Below are 16,701 nucleotides of genomic sequence, written 5' to 3'. Positions count from 1 at the left end.
TTAATTATGTAATACACTATCTAGTGCACTGTGTACGGAAAATAAACCAATTGTCTAATTCACTATCTAGTGCACTATGTAGGGAACATAAATACATTATCTGATATACAATTTAGTGCACCATGTTGGGAACCTAAATCCGTTAAATAATACGCTTCCTAAAGCATTATGTAAGAAACATAAGTCTATTATCTAGTACACTATCTAGTGCACTAAGTAAAAAAACAAATTATTTTCTAATATACAATCTTGTGCACTATGTATGTGTTTGTGACTGTTTGTGAACTGTTAGTTTAGTAGCTCAGTTAGCAGCTCCTAAAAGTTCTGTTATCACCCATATCCTTTGCTGTGTGTGAGAGGTTTTTAGCTTTTTTTTCTTTTTTGGGGGGTGGGGGTACCTCCCTGAAATAAGTTTTTGCAACTTGGGATGTCTGACATGTTAATTTCCATCTATCCATCCAGCTTAAATACCATAAACACTACATTAAAAAACATGTGGAGCTAATGGTGTAATTATTAACCTTTGTGCTGAATTCTTCATTAAAAAACATTTCTTTTGTGGTTCCACGGTGCAATGGTTAGCACTCTGGACTCTTCATCCATTACCTCAGATTTTTTCAACTGATTTCAGTCAATTATATTAATCACGTAAGTTCAAATTACTTGAGATGTAAAAGTAAAGTCTGAAGTCATTTTTGCTTTATTTACTCAGCAAATGGCTAATCATTACTTTTAATTTTTGGGGCTTCAGGGTTCCATGGTGTAATGGTTAGTACTCTGGACTCTAAATCCAGCGATCTGCTCTATGCCGAATTGTAACACCAAGAGGCAAATCCCAGGAAAAAATGTACTGTGAAATTTCATAGTAAAACTGGTAATTATTTTACAGTTGTACTATGAATTTTTGATGGTAATTTGGCCACTTCATGGTTCTACTGTGAACTTTTATAGTAATCCAGTTGACAGTTCCACTATGAACTTTCACAGTAAAACCATGAATTATTTCACAGTTTTACTATAAAAAAATTCATAGTAAAACTGTAAACCCAATTGATTATTTTACTGGGAAGTTTAACAGTTCCAATGTAAACTTGGTAAACAGTTTTAAAAGTTTAACATCAGCTATGAACTTAATGTTCATGGTTTTACTGTAACTTTTAGTCCCTATAATTGTGGACATACTAGTACTGTTGCCTTTGGATGCAATGCCTAAAACAAACCCCAAATGACCTGTATAAAATAAACTTAAAACTTCATAGAAAATAAGCACACTAGAATTATTATGAAGAGAAAAAAATTTACAGCCTTGTAAATCAATTAAACACCCATCTAGCAAGATAGATCTGGGCCGATTCCGGCTCCGGTTCGGCAGTGTCGGCTGTCTGTCGGCTCGGCACCCCACATCTGGCCCGAATATGGCTGCATGTCGGCACTGTCGGCTGACTGAGACTCGGCTACATTGCGGCACCCCGCATCTGGCCCGAATATGGCTGCATGTCGGCTGACTGAGACTCAAAGCAACTTTTTTTAATCCAATATAATAGTTGTATATGTATGTGTAAAATTATTTTACAGTCGCTTGATAAGCTTGTTTGACTTGAACCAGATGTACGTATGCTAAGCCATGATAACTGTTTATAAGAATGATAACTGACAAGTGAGTTTGAACTATTACCTTAACATTAATACATGATGGTGTCGGATAGAATCAGTTTACTATGAAAGCTTCGCTGAACGCATGCGCGATTAGATATCATTAGGTTAATATATTCAGACAGTTTAAAATAGCTTTATGCTCATAATTGTGGTGATTTATGAAGCCTTTTTTACTCCCAGCACACCAAAGATTTACACTTGTGAGCTAATTATTAGTCCTGTCATGAACTGGATTAGATTTGCTTGGTGCAGGACTGATGTTGAGAAAGTCAGATCTCTTATATCTTTATTTATATCAAGTTATTTATAGTTATTTAATTAATAAAATCTGCAGTATTTATAAGTATTTTATTTTGATGTTCTTTGAATTCAGATTCTCACTTAGACGTGAAGTGAATTTAATGTTTTTATTACTAGGTGAAGAGTTTAATATTATTGTGGTATTAATGTAGTAAAAGTAATTCTAATTAATTGACTTGGTTCTTCATTTCTGTTGCTTTCCAAGGAAACAGTTTCTACAGTCTTATCAAAGCATAAACATGAAGAACTTTCATCACTGCTCAGAGTGTGGGAAGAGTTTTATGAAGCAGAGTCATCTGAAACAACACCAGCGTATTCACACAGGAGAGAAGCCGTATCACTGCTCAGAGTGTGGAAGCAGTTTTTCTTGTCAAAATACGCTCCAAAAACACCAGCGCATTCACACAGGAGAAAAGCCATATCAGTGTTCAGAGTGTGGAAAGAGTTTCACTCAAAGTAGTGACCTTAAAGTACACTAGCGCGTTCACACAGGAGAGAAACCATATCACTGCTTGGAGTGTGGCAATAGTTTTGCTTACAGTAATGCTCTTAAAGTACACCAGCGTATTCACACAGGAGAGAAACCATATTACTGCTCAGAGTGTGGAAAGAGTTTTGCTCATCAAGGTAACCTTCAAAAACACCAGCGTATTCACACAGGAGAGAAACCGTATTACTGCTCAGAGTGTGGAAAGCGTTTTGCTGAACATGGTACCCTTCAAAAACACCAGCGTATTCACACAGGGGAGAAACCATATTACTGCTTAGAGTGTGGAAAGAGTTTTGCTGAACATGGTACCTTTCAAAAACACCAGCGTATTCACACAGGAGAGAAACCGTATCACTGCTCAGAGTGTGGAAAGATTTTTGCTCATAAAAAGAATCTCAAACAGCATCAGCGTATTCACATACAGTGGGGCCAAAAAGTATTTAGTCAGCCACTGATTGTGCAAGTTCTCCTACTTAGAAAGATGAGAGAGGTCTGTAATTTTCATCATAGGTACACTTCAACTATGAGAGACGAAATGAGAAAAAAAATTTAGGAAATCACATTGTAGGATTTTTAAAGAATTTATTTGTAAATAAGTATTAGGTCAATAACAAACAAGCAAAATTTCTGGCTCTCACAGACCTGAAACTTCTTCTTTAAGAAGCTCTTCTGTCCTCCACTCGTTACCTGTATTAATGGCCGTGTTTGACATCGTTATCTGTATAAAAGACACCTGTCCACAGCCTCAAACAGTTAACCATGGCCAAGACCAAAGAGCTGTCGAAGGACACCAGGAAGAAAACTGTAGACCTGCACCAGGCTGGGAAGAGTGAATCTACAATAGGCAAGCAGGTTGGTGTGAATAAATCAACTGTGGGAGCAATTGTAAGAAAATGGAAGACATACAAGACCATTGATAATCTCCCTTGATCCCGTGGGGTCAAAATAATCATGAGAACGATGAGCAAAAATCCCAGAACTACACGGAGGGACCTGATGAATGACCTGCAGAGAGCTGGGACCAAAGTAACAAGGCTACCATCAGTAACACACTACGCCGAGAGGGACTCAAATCCTGCAGTGCCAGGCGTGTCCCCCTGCTTAAGCCAGTACATTTCCAGGCCCGTCTGAAGTTTGCCAGAGAGCATATGGATGATCCAGAGGAGGATTGGGAGAATATCATGTGGTCAGATGAAACCAAAATGGAACTTTTTGGTAAAAACTCAACTCGTTGTGTTTGGCAGAAGAAGAAAAACCCAAGAACACCATACCTACTGTGAAGCATGGGGGTGGAAACATCATGCTTTGGGGCTGTTTTTCTGCAAAGGGGACAGGGCGACTGATCCGTGTTAAGGGAAGAATGAACGGGGCCATGTATCGTGAGATTTTAAGCCAAAACCTCCTTCCATCAGTGAGAGCATTGAAGATGGAACGTGGCTGGGTCTTCCAGCATGACAATGATCCCAAACACACCGCTCGGGCAATGAAGAAGTGGCTCCGTAAAAAGCATTTCAAGGTCCTGGAGTGGCCTAGCCAGTGGAGTCCGTGTTGCCCAGCGACAGCCCCAAAACATCACTGCTCTAGAGGAGATCTGCATGGAGGAATGGGCCAAAATACCAGCTACAGTGTGTGCAAACCTGGTGAAGACTTACAGGAAACGTTTGACCTCTGTCATTGCCAACAAAGGTTATGTTACAAAGTATTGAGTTGAACTTTTGTTATTGACCAAATACTTATTTTCCACCATAATTTACAAATAAATTCTTTAAAAATCCTACAATGTGATTTCCTGGATTTTTTTTTCTCATTTCGTCTCTCATAGTTGAAGTGTACCTATGATGAAAATTACAGACCTCTCTCATCTTTCTAAGTAGGAGAACTTGCACAATCAGTGGCTGACTAAATACTTTTTGGCCCCACTGTATAGAAACTACATCACTATTAAGAGTGTGGGAAGTATTTTATTGCACATTGTGTTCTCCAGCAACACCAGCGCATTCACACAGGAGAGAGGTCTGAAAAGAACTTTAGTGAAACAAATATCCTTTAAGTACACCACACCAGCGCATTCACATAAAAGGATGACCCATATTGCTGCTTATAGTGCGGATGAAGTTTTACTGGAAGCAGCATTTTTAATAGACACCAGTACGGTCACACAGAAGTTACGTTTTCGTGACTGAAGTCATAATTCATTTTTTACTAATATCCACTAGAACTGTTCTACTTCAATTATCAAATGTACATGATGGTATGAATATTATCATTAATCATCAAATGTAATGTGGTGTACTGTACCAACCTCAGATCTGAATTTGTTTTTATTCATTATTCAAGTTTAATCTACTTTAATAAACACAGAACTTTTACTTTCAAGTGGAAGAATTTTACCCTGGTGTTTATGGTGTTTGCAAAGTTTTCATAAATGAATACCCTCTTACTTTAACACTTTTAGGTCTACACTCCAAAATTCTAGTCTTTAGATGATTTCCACTTAGCAAATAATGAATGTGAATGGAGGGCTGTGGACTGAACAGTGTTGCATTGTTCTATCATCATGAGTCTTTGTTCTTTGTGTCTATCTATAGACCAAATTAGTGGTAGCTAAATTCCTTTGTTAAAAGAAATACTCATATTTACATTTAATTATCCCACCACCTTCTAGTGCAGGGGTGTCAAACTCATTTGTCAAATTTATACAATATATTTATAATGTACAGGGGTTGGACAAAATAACTGAAACACCTGTCATTTTAGTGTGGGAGGTTTCATGGCTAAATTGGACCAGTCTGGTGGCCAATCTTCATTAATTGCACATTGCACCAGTAAGAGCAGAGTGTGAAGGTTCAATTAGCAGGGTAAGAGCACAGTTTTGCTCAAAATATTGCAATGCACACAACATTATGGGTGACATACCAGAGTTCAAAAGAGGACAAATTGTTGGTGCACGTCTTGCTGGCGCATCTGTGACCAAGACAGCAAGTCTTTGTGATGTATCAAGAGCCACGGTATCCAGGGTAATGTCAGCATACCACCAAGAAGGACAAACCACATCCAACAGGATTAACTGTGGACGCAAGAGGAAGCTGTCTGAAAGGGATGTTCGGGTGCTAACCCGGATTGTATCCAAAAAACATAAAACCACGGCTGCCCAAATCACGGCAGAATTGTGCACCTCAACTCTCCTGTTTCCACCAGAACTGTCCGTCGGGAGCTCCACAGGGTCAATATACACGGCCGGGCTGCTATAGCCAAACCTTTGGTCACTCGTGCCAATGCCAAACGTCGGTTTCAATGGTGCAAGGAGCGCAAATCTTGGGCTGTGGACAATGTGAAACATGTATTGTTCTCTGATGAGTCCACCTTTACTGTTTTCCCCACATCCGGGAGAGTTACGGTGTGGAGAAGCCCCAAAGAAGCGTACCACCCAGACTGTTGCATGCCCAGAGTGAAGCATGGGGGTGGATCAGTGATGGTTTGGGCTGCCATATCATGGCATTCCCTTGGCCCAATACTTGTGCTAGATGGGCGCGTCACTGCCAAGGACTACCGAACCATTCTGGAGGACCATGTGCATCCAATGGCGGTGCCGTGTATCAGGATGACAATGCACCAATACACACAGCAAGACTGGTGAAAGATTGGTTTGATGAACATGAAAGTGAAGTTGAACATCTCCCATGGCCTGCACAGTCACCAGATCTAAATATTATTGAGCCACTTTGGGGTGTTTTGGAGAAGCGAGTCAGGAAACGTTTTCCTCCACCAGCATCACGTAGTGACCTGGCCACTATCCTGCAAGAAGAATGGCTTAAAATCCCTCTAACCACTGTGCAGGACTTGTATATGTGATTTCCAAGACGAATTGACGCTGTATTGGCCGCAAAAGGAGGCCCTACACCATACTAATAAATTATTGTGGTCTAAAACCAGGTGTTTCAGTTATTTTGTCCAACCCCTGTATATCTACATTGTCCTCTTTTACCACAGACACGGCCTCATAACACAAGAGACGCACCGGTTTCTCTTTCTAAAGCACAAACTTGTATTCACTTTCATTAAATTTTTTCATGTTGGGATTATGTTAAAAAATTTTTTAACATCATCTACTGGTGGGATGGGGTCATGTTGCGGTTCAGAAAATCAGCATGCATTTTGGGAAATGCAGTTCATGTAGGATTTTACAGTGTATTTTGAGACGATTGTTCTCCCCTCTCTAAGAACCCCCCCCCCCCCCCCCCCCCCCCCCCTTCAGCTAGACAGACAGACAGACAACTTCCTCCAGAACAGTTATGTCGGCTTTATTTGCTTTCTAGCTGTATGATACTGTGTGCATCAGAATGTAGTAAAACTACATAATACAAACAATAAAAACAATAAAGAACTTAATACAGTAAAAGCACATAGCTGTAGTTACAGTGTTACATCTGGTACAATATGAGATTTAACCAATTGTAAAATAGCGCTAACGAGTTAGCATTGTGTGTAAAAATACTAATTGCTATAGTAACGATAACAACCGTATTTAATTACGGAATTACGGTAAATTTGTAACTTAAACGCTGTGATATAATCGCTAAACATTTACAAACAACTGAGAATATAAACGTCACTACTGTCACTACGATGCTTCTGTATTATATTGCAAGATAATTATTTGTATTTATTATTATTATTTACATTACTGACTACGCTACCCCGCGTTCTTTTTGCCGTAAAAGTGACATGGCTTCTAGCGAAGGTCAAAGTTAGTTGCCATGACTATGACGTCAGCAGTTGCTGCTTAAAGGTGCAGGAGTCCCATTAAATTATAAGTGCGTCTCTGTAACGACTCCATTAGTACTTTGTTGCACCACCTCTGGCTTTTATAACGGTTTGAACTCTCTGAGGCATGGAAGTAATGACAAACAGTATTCTTCATCAATCTGCCTCCAACTGTCTCTTATTGCTGTTGCAAGATCATCTTTGCAGGTTTGAGCCTTGTCATTGACCATTTTCTTCAATTTCCACCAGAGATGTTCAACTGGATTGAGATCCGGACTATTTGCAGGCCATGCCATTGACATTATATGTTTTCTTGAAGGAAAGTTTTCACGTCCTTTATCCTATGGCAAGATGCATATCATTATCACCAAACATGGAATAAGAACTGATGGAATAAGAAAACTGTCCAAAATTTCAATGTGGACTTTGGCATTTATTGAAGACTGTCATCTCCCCTGTGCATTTACCTGACATGCAGGTCCATATCATCAACGACTGTGGAAATTTACATGCAGTTATCTTCATACATTTCATTGGACAGACACCAAACAAAAGTTCCAGCATCATCACCTCGCCCAATGCAGATTCACGATTCATCACTGAAGATCACTTCCATCCAGTCACCCACAGTCCATGATTGCTTTTCTTTAGCCCACTTTAACCTTGTTCTTCTCTGTTTACGTGTTAATGATGGCTTTTGTTTGGCTTTTCTGTATGTAAATCCCATTTCTTTTAGGTGATTTCTTACAGTTCGGTCACAGACATTGACTCCACTTTCCACCCACTTGTTTCTCATTCTCATCTTGACGCTTTGATGCCTTCCTTGGTCTACCAGTATGCTTCCCTTTTACAATCTTCCCATTTAGTTTGTACTTGGTCCAGATTTTAGACACAGCTGACTGGGAACAACCAACATCTTTCACGAAATTCCATGATGATTTATCATCTTAAAGGAGTTTTATAATCCTCTCCTTTGTTTCAACTGACATATCTTGTGTTGGAGCCATGATTCATGTCAATCTGCTTTGTGCAACAGCTCTCCGAGGTTAAACTGAAGAATAATTAGCAAATTTAATCTGCTGCAGATGTTTTGTTTTTAAACGGCAAATTACAGAGTGATTCTATATTTTTTCCTCTACCACAACAATTATATTTGTTTCTTAATGCCAGAAGGTTGGATTAAGGTTATTTTTTTTCTACAAAATTAAACAATTAAAATAACATCCTCCAAGAGTGGTGATTCCATAATTTTTGCCAGGGGTTGTAGTTTAAAGTGTGTTACTATTAAATAAAATTACTAGGGTTATGCTAAAAGTTTTATGCACATCTAAACCCTGTTTTTTGGTACCCTTAAACTTTATAATAAAGGCCTTTTATATTGTCACATGTCTAGAATGTATTTAGAAATGATACATCTGAATGTCTTGATATTAACTGAGTGTAAACTACATGTGATGTACTATCACTATGGAATTGTTCTGTGGAAACAAGTAGATTCATGTTTAGTATACGCACATCTTCACAAACAATGTGGGGGCTGATTTGACTGAGCATTTTGAAGTGGAGGCTTGACCGCAGTAGTAAATCAAACAGTTCACAGACACACAAGTGCACAGTAAATATTTCTACACCATAAACACAGATAAATCTATAGGTGGGTGTTTCCTCTTATAGTTTTCTTATTGTTCCTCATATACAGTAGAAACTAATTCACACAAATATACATACAGCATTTTACATGACTTAGATTCTTATCATAAAAGCTTTATCTAAGTTCATGTCATTTCACTTTACAGAATAGCCTTTCAATTCCTTGTTTGTGTTTAGTATTAAATGTAAATAACTTCTCTGCTGAGATAAATAGGTGTAGTTAGACTTCACCCATCATGCTTTGTGGCACACGTTCCATAGATAATGAGCTAGTACTTCACACAAGAAGATGTGAATGGTTGTCTGATGATTGACCAATGCAGAGATTTTAACTCGTCTTGGGTCTTTGTCCTCAGCTCTATTTAAGGACTAAACTCTAGACCTGTAGCTGAGTCACTTGGTAAGAAGGATCTTCTGCACGTTCTTCATTAGAAACGACCTGCTGGAGACACCAGCTTTGTTAAAGTGGCTGCCAGGATTCTAACAGGAAGGTAAAGGGTTTTCTTGTTTGTTTCTTTTACATTTATGTTGCATTTGTTGTTCTTTTTATTTTATTGTTATTTAATATTATTAGGTTAATATATTCAGACTGTTTAAAATAGCTTTATGCTCATAATTGTGGTGTTTTATGAAGCCTTTTTTACTCCCAGCACACCAAAGATTTACACTTGTGAGCTAATTATTAGTCCTGTCATGAACTGGATTAGATTTGCTTGGTGCAGGACTGATGTTGAGAAAGTCAGATCTCTTATATCTTTATTTATATCAAGTTATTTATAGTTATTTACTTATTAATATCTGCAGTATTTATAAGTATTTTATCCTGATGTTCTTTGAATTCAGATTCTCACTTAGACGTGAAGTGAACTTAATGTTTTTATTACTTATTGTGATATTAATGTAGTAATAATGCTAATAACTAATGCTAATAGTAATGATAACAGAGTAATCTCAAACAACACCAGCGTATTCACACAGGACAGAAACCATATCAGTGTTCAGAGTGTGGAAAGAATTTTACTATGCACAGTCATCTCAAACAACACCAGCGCATTCATACAGGAGAGAAGCCATATCACTGCTCAGAGTGTGGAAACTGTTTTTCTCATCAGAGTACGCTCCAAAAACACCAGCGTATTCACACAGGAGAGAAACCGTATTACTGCTCAGAGTGTGGAAAGAGTTTTGCTCAACAGGTTAACCTCCAAAAACATCAGCGTATTCACACAGGAGAGAAACCGTATCACTGCTCAGAGTGTAAAAAGTATTTTGCTGATGAAAGTAATCTTAAACGACATCAACAAACTCACATAGAAAAACTACATCACTGTTAAAAGTGTAGAAAGTACTTTTGTGCATTATTCTCTCTAACAACACCAGCACATTCACACAGGATGTAAAGCTGTATGGTTTTCTTTTTCTACAACTGTTCTACTTCAGTTATCAAATGTACATGATGGTGTGAATATGATCATTAATCATCAAATGTAATGTGGTGTAATGTACCAACCTTAGATCTGAATCTGTTTTTGTTCTTTATTCAGGTTTAATCTACTTTAATAAACACAGAACAACTTTTACTTTCAAGTGGAAGAATTTTACCCTGGTCTTTATGGTGTTTGCATAAATTCTTCATATTATGAATGCTAAGTTTTCATAAATGAATAGCCTCTTACTTTAACACTTCTAGGTCTACACTCCAAAATTCTAGTCTTTAGATGATTTCCACTTAGCAAATAATGAACCGTCCTCAACCAGAATGTACATGAGAAGGTGTGAATGGAGGGCTGTGGACTGAACAGTGTTGCATTGTTCTATCATCATGAGTCTTTGTTCTTTGTGTTTATCTATAGACCAGATTATTGATAGCTAAACTCCTTTATTAAAAGAAATACTCATATTTACGTTTAATTATCCCATCTTCTAGTGTATAAAACCCAGTTCATATAAATCCTAGTGAAGAAAAGGTTGAATCCAGATGATTTGTTGTGGTGTTTTTGTACTAAATGCAGGTGAAAGAGGATCAGCAGCAGCAGCTGAGCGGTGTGTGTGGTTCTCTGTGTGTTTTGTCTCTGTTTCAGGATCTTTTATTTGAAAAGCTGTGTGTAGAACAGAGAAAGTAAAAGACGACACACAGCGGAGTGAAAGGCTGAACGACGGACGTCTATAAGAAGCAGCTTGTTTATAGTGTCTCTCGCTTACGGCCACACTACCCTGAGAACACCTGATCTCGGAAGCTAAGCAGAGTCGGGACTGGTTAGTACTTGGATGGGAGACCACCTGGGAATCTCAGGAAAAAATGTACTGTGAAGTTTTACAGTAAAACTGTTAAGTTTACAGTTAAACCATAAAATTTCATAGTTCTACTGTCACTTTTACAGTTTCACCATTAGTACAACTGTGAACTCTCATGTTACCATGAAGTTCATGGTAACCTTCTCAGTGTTTAATAATAGTAACTGTGAAGTTTACAGTTTAACTGTTAAGTTTACAGTTGAACCATAATAGTTCATAGTTCTACTGTCACTTTTACAGTTTGACAGTACAACTGTGAACTCTAATGTTACCATGAAGTTCATGGCCACCTCTTCCGGTGTTTAATAATATTGACTGTGAAGTTCACAGTTGAACTGTAAACATGATATTGTTAAATTGTAAAATTCAGTCAACCTACAGTTTACAGTTCAATTTAGAATAGTTCATAGTCACCTCTTCTAATGTTTGATGTTTACAGTAATTTACAGTTTAACTATGATCATATAGGTAAATGAAAAGATACAAATATAAAGACAATAATAATGTATATAATATTTATGTATTATTTAAAGGAGGTACGTGAATGGTGTACGAGTATGTTTGTGGGGCTAAGTTAAATACATGACATGAAAAACATGTCAAAAAGACATTATTTACATCTAAAAAACTAGATGATTAACAATATTCCAATAAAAAAAGAATACAGCACAGATTTACATATATTACAAAAATACAAATAACCTCATGCAGGCAGGACAAACATTACATCAATATTACATCAGACAGATGACTTTATAACCTTTTATTATGCCTATTCTACGCAAACCTCTCTTCTACACACATGATATACAGTATATATACAGTGTATCACAAAAGTGAGTTCACCCCTCACATTTCTGCAGATATTTAAGTATATCTTTTCATGGGACAACACTGACAAAATGACACTTTGACACAATGAAAAGTAGTCTGTGTGCAGCTTATATAACAGTGTAAATTTATTCTTCCCTCAAAATAACTCAATATACAGCCATTAATGTCTAAACCACCGGCAACAAAAGTGAGTACACCCCTTAGTGAAAGTTCCTGAAGTGTCAATATTTTGTGTGGCCACCATTATTTCCCAGAACTGCCTTAACTCTCCTGGGCATGGAGTTTACCAGAGCTTCACAGGTTGCCACTGGAATGCTTTTCCACTCCTCCATGATGACATCACGGAGCTGGCGGATATTCGAGACTTTGCGCTCCTCCACCTTCCGCTTGAGAATGCCCCAAAGATGTTCTATTGGGTTTAGGTCTGGAGACATGCTTGGCCAGTCCATAACCTTTACCCTCAGCCTCTTCAATAAAGCAGTGGTCGTCTTAGAGGTGTGTTTGGGGTCATTATCATGCTGGAACACTGCCCTGCGACCCAGTTTCCGGAGGGAGGGAATCATGCTCTGCTTCAGTATTTCACAGTACATATTGGAGTTCATGTGTCCCTCAATGAAATGTAACTCCCCAACACCTGCTGCACTCATGCAGCCCCAGACCATGGCATTCCCACCGCCATGCTTGACTGTAGGCATGACACACTTATCTTTGTACTCCTCACCTGATTGCCGCCACACATGCTTGAGACCATCTGAACCAAACAAATTAATCTTGGTCTCATCAGACAATAGGACATGGTTCCAGTAATCCATGTCCTTTGTTGACATGTCTTCACAAACTGTTTGCGGGCTTTCTTGTGTAGAGACTTCAGAAGAGGCTTCCTTCTGGGGTGACAGCCATGCAGACCAATTTGATGTAGTGTGCGGCGTATGGTCTGAGCACTGACAGGCTGACCCCCCACCTTTTCAATCTCTGCAGCAATGCTGACAGCACTCCTGCGCCTATCTTTCAAAGACAGCAGTTGGATGTGACGCTGAGCACGTGCACTCAGCTTCTTTGGACGACCAACACGAGGTCTGTTCTGAGTGGACCCTGCTCTTTTAAAACGCTGGATGATCTTGGCCACTGTGCTGCAGCTCAGTTTCAGGGTGTTGGCAATCTTCTTGTAGCCTTGGCCATCTTCATGTAGCGCAACAATTCGTCTTTTAAGATCCTCAGAGAGTTCTTTGCCATGAGGTGCCATGTTGGAACTTTCAGTGACCAGTATGAGAGAGTGTGAGAGCTGTACTACTAAATTGAACACACCTGCTCCCTATGCACACCTGAGACCTAGTAACACTAACGAGTCACATGACATTTTGGAGGGAAAATGACAAGCAGTGCTTAATTTGGACATTTAGGGGTGTACTCACTTTTGTTGCCGGTGGTTTAGACATTAATGGCTGTATATTGAGTTATTTTGAGGGAAGAATAAATTTACACTGTTATATAAGCTGCACACAGACTACTTTTCATTGTGTCAAAGTGTCATTTTGTCAGTGTTGTCCCATGAAAAGATATACTTAAATATCTGCAGAAATGTGAGGGGTGTATACACTTTTGTGATACACTGTATATATATATATATATATATATATATATATATATATATATATATATATATATATATATTATTTATACACATATCTCTACATTAATTAAATGTGGACGTTAACCATGTTGCTCTTAAAATAGTGGAGGTCCAGCTTTTTCTTTTGAATGATGGGTGATATGTGTGCTTTAAATTATTGCTGTGAAGCTGAGGCAGTTGATCAAAGTTTATATCATTTATTCAGAAAATGTCCATTAACACACATTTCAGGTTTTTCCTACTCTTATAAGACTTGGGCACCACCTAAGCCCAAGCCCAGTGACCACACCATGTAAGCCCACCAACAACCCAGGGAAAACCCTGCATTTGTGCCACTGTGTTTAAGCTATTGTAGCATTCTGTTAACTACAGATTTTAAATATGAAATTAAAAACAGTATTTTTATTCCAGGAAAATGGCCACATGTCAAGAAGGGCTGCTGAGGTTGAGAGAGTCTCAGTGTCCGACAGAGACGACCCGGGTATTGTAGATAACAGTATCTGCCTACATTTACATCAGCACATAAGGATGGGTTTTCCATATTTTTGTTCATGATAGTAGCAGCAAGTTTCAGTACATTGCTTTACAACCACATCCACAGAATGTTACTGTTTTTGTAGATAACTCAGATAACTACATATTCTAAATCATTTCATTCTAGGACTATGCTGTAAAAGAGAAAATTACAAGGAGGCCTGGATCTCTGAAACTTAAAGTAAGTGCTAGATGATTTTTTAAAAATAGATTGTGTTTAAAATAAATTTGTGTTAAAATATGTAAAACAACTCACTTCTTTACAGTTTTGGTGCTGACAATGTCTTTTCATCCATCCATTCATCCACCTTTGTGCCCGCCTGCCCATGTACAGTGTATCACAAAAGTGAGTACACCCCTCACATTTCTGCAAATATTTTATTATATCTTTTCATGGGACAACACTATAGAAATAAAACTTGGATATAACTTAGAGTAGTCAGTGTACAACTTGTATAGCAGTGTAGATTTACTGTCTTCTGAAAATAACTCAACACACAGCCATTAATGTCTAAATGGCTGGCAACATAAGTGAGTACACCCCACAGTGAACATGTCCAAATTGTGCCCAAAGTGTCAATATTTTGTGTGACCACCATTATTATCCAGCACTGCCTTAACCCTCCTGGGCATGGAATTCACCAGAGCTGCACAGGTTGCTACTGGAATCCTCTTCCACTCCTCCATGATGACATCACGGAGCTGGTGGATGTTAGACACCTTGAACTCCTCCACCTTCCACTTGAGAATGCGCCACAGGTGCTCAATTGGGTTTAGTCCATCACCTTTACCTTCAGCTTCCTCAGCAAGGCAGTTGTCATCTTGGAGGTTGTGTTTGGGGTCGTTATCCTGTTGGAAAACAGTTTTCGAAGGGAGGGGATCATGCTCTGTTTCAGAATGTCACAGTACATGTTGGAATTCATGTTTCCCTCAATGAACCGCAGCTCCCCAGTGCCAGCAACACTCATGCAGCCCAAGACCATGATGCTACCACCACCATGCTTGACTGTAGGCAAGATACAGTTGTCTTGGTACTTCTCACCAGGGCGCCGCCACACATGCTGGACACCATCTGAGCCAAACAAGTTTATCTTGGTCTCGTCAGACCACAGGGCATTCCAGTAATCCATGTTCTTGGACTGCTTGTTTTCAGCAAACTGTTTGCTGGCTTTCTTGTGCGTCAGCTTCCTTCTGGGATGACGACCATGCAGACCGAGTTGATGCAGTGTGCGGCGTATGGTCTGAGCACTGACAGGCTGACCTCCCACGTCTTCAACCTCTGCAGCAATGCTGGCAGCACTCATGTGTCTATTTTTTAAAGTCAACCTCTGGATATGACGCCGAACACGTGGACTCAACTTCTTTGGTTGACCCTGGCGAAGCCTGTTCCGAGTGGAACCTGTCCTGGAAAACCGCTGTATGACCTTGGCCACCATGCTGTAGCTCAGTTTCAGGGTGTTAGCAATCTTCTTATAGCCCAGGCAATCTTTGTGGAGAGCAACAATTCTATTTCTCACATTCTCAGAGAGTTCTTTGCCATGAGGTGCCATGTTGAATATCCAGTGGCCAGTATGAGAGAATTGTACCCAAAACACCAAATTTAGGGACAAGGGAGGGACAACGACACATTTGGGCACAATTTGGACATGTTCACTGTGGGGTGTACTCACTTATGTTGCCAGCTATTTAGACATTAATGGCTGTGTGTTGAGTTATTTTCAGAAGACAGTAAATCTACACTGCTATACAAGTTGTACACTGACTACTCTAAGTTATATCCAAGTTTCATGTCTATAGTGTTGTCCCATGAAAAGATATAATGAAATATTTGCAGAAATGTGAGGGGTGTACTCACTTTTGTATATATATGCTTAAAGCCCTGACTGTTTTCAACTTCTGTTGGGTGTGTTACTACAGGGTAAATGCTAAACTGTGTACTGATTGCATAGCTGCTGATTAATTGTTTGATTCTTTTTCTAGTAACTAGTGAATCAGATGGGCCATGCCGATCCATCTTAAGGTAGTCTGGGCTACTAAAATAATGAAATTAAAAAGATAGAAGATCTGTCTGCATCAGTGCATTAGTGCAGATGAAGGTCATGTTTTTCAGCAATAAATATTTTTTGCACCATAAGCATTAATTGTAAGATCACAAAGTTCTTATATCTCGTCATATATTGAGTACTCAAACAACAGATTATATTGAAAAAATGAAATACACGGTACTTTGTCTGTCACTTTAATTTCTGCTTAAGATCAATCAATCTTTTGAACATGTATAAACATATGTCTGCATTTATATATTGATATGCTCACCAAGTATATGCCTTATGATACATCAGATGTAATGCATTGCTGATCAAATATTTTAGGGCCCCTGTAGCTTAGAGGTGATGGCGGCAAATGTTTGATTATTTATTTTATTTATTTATTTATTTTTGCATTTTTAAAGGTGGCCGAACAGATTTTTCCCATGAAGGAGGTCCAGAAAGTGTGCTTCACCAGCAAATTAAATGATGTGGACAAGCTAGGAAAACAAGAGGTGTAA

At 38.7% G+C, this 16,701-nt stretch overlaps 1 pseudogene; it reads left to right on the top strand.

The window, feature by feature from the left end:
• Positions 1 to 2,237: 2,237 nt before the first annotated feature.
• LOC134326145 (zinc finger protein 239-like) lies at positions 2,238 to 16,701 on the top strand (annotated as a pseudogene).

Source organism: Trichomycterus rosablanca, chromosome 14 (assembly GCF_030014385.1).
Source record: "Trichomycterus rosablanca isolate fTriRos1 chromosome 14, fTriRos1.hap1, whole genome shotgun sequence".
In the NCBI taxonomy this organism is placed as follows: Eukaryota; Metazoa; Chordata; class Actinopteri; order Siluriformes; family Trichomycteridae; genus Trichomycterus; species Trichomycterus rosablanca.
This window is presented reverse-complemented; position numbering and strand designations above follow the sequence as displayed.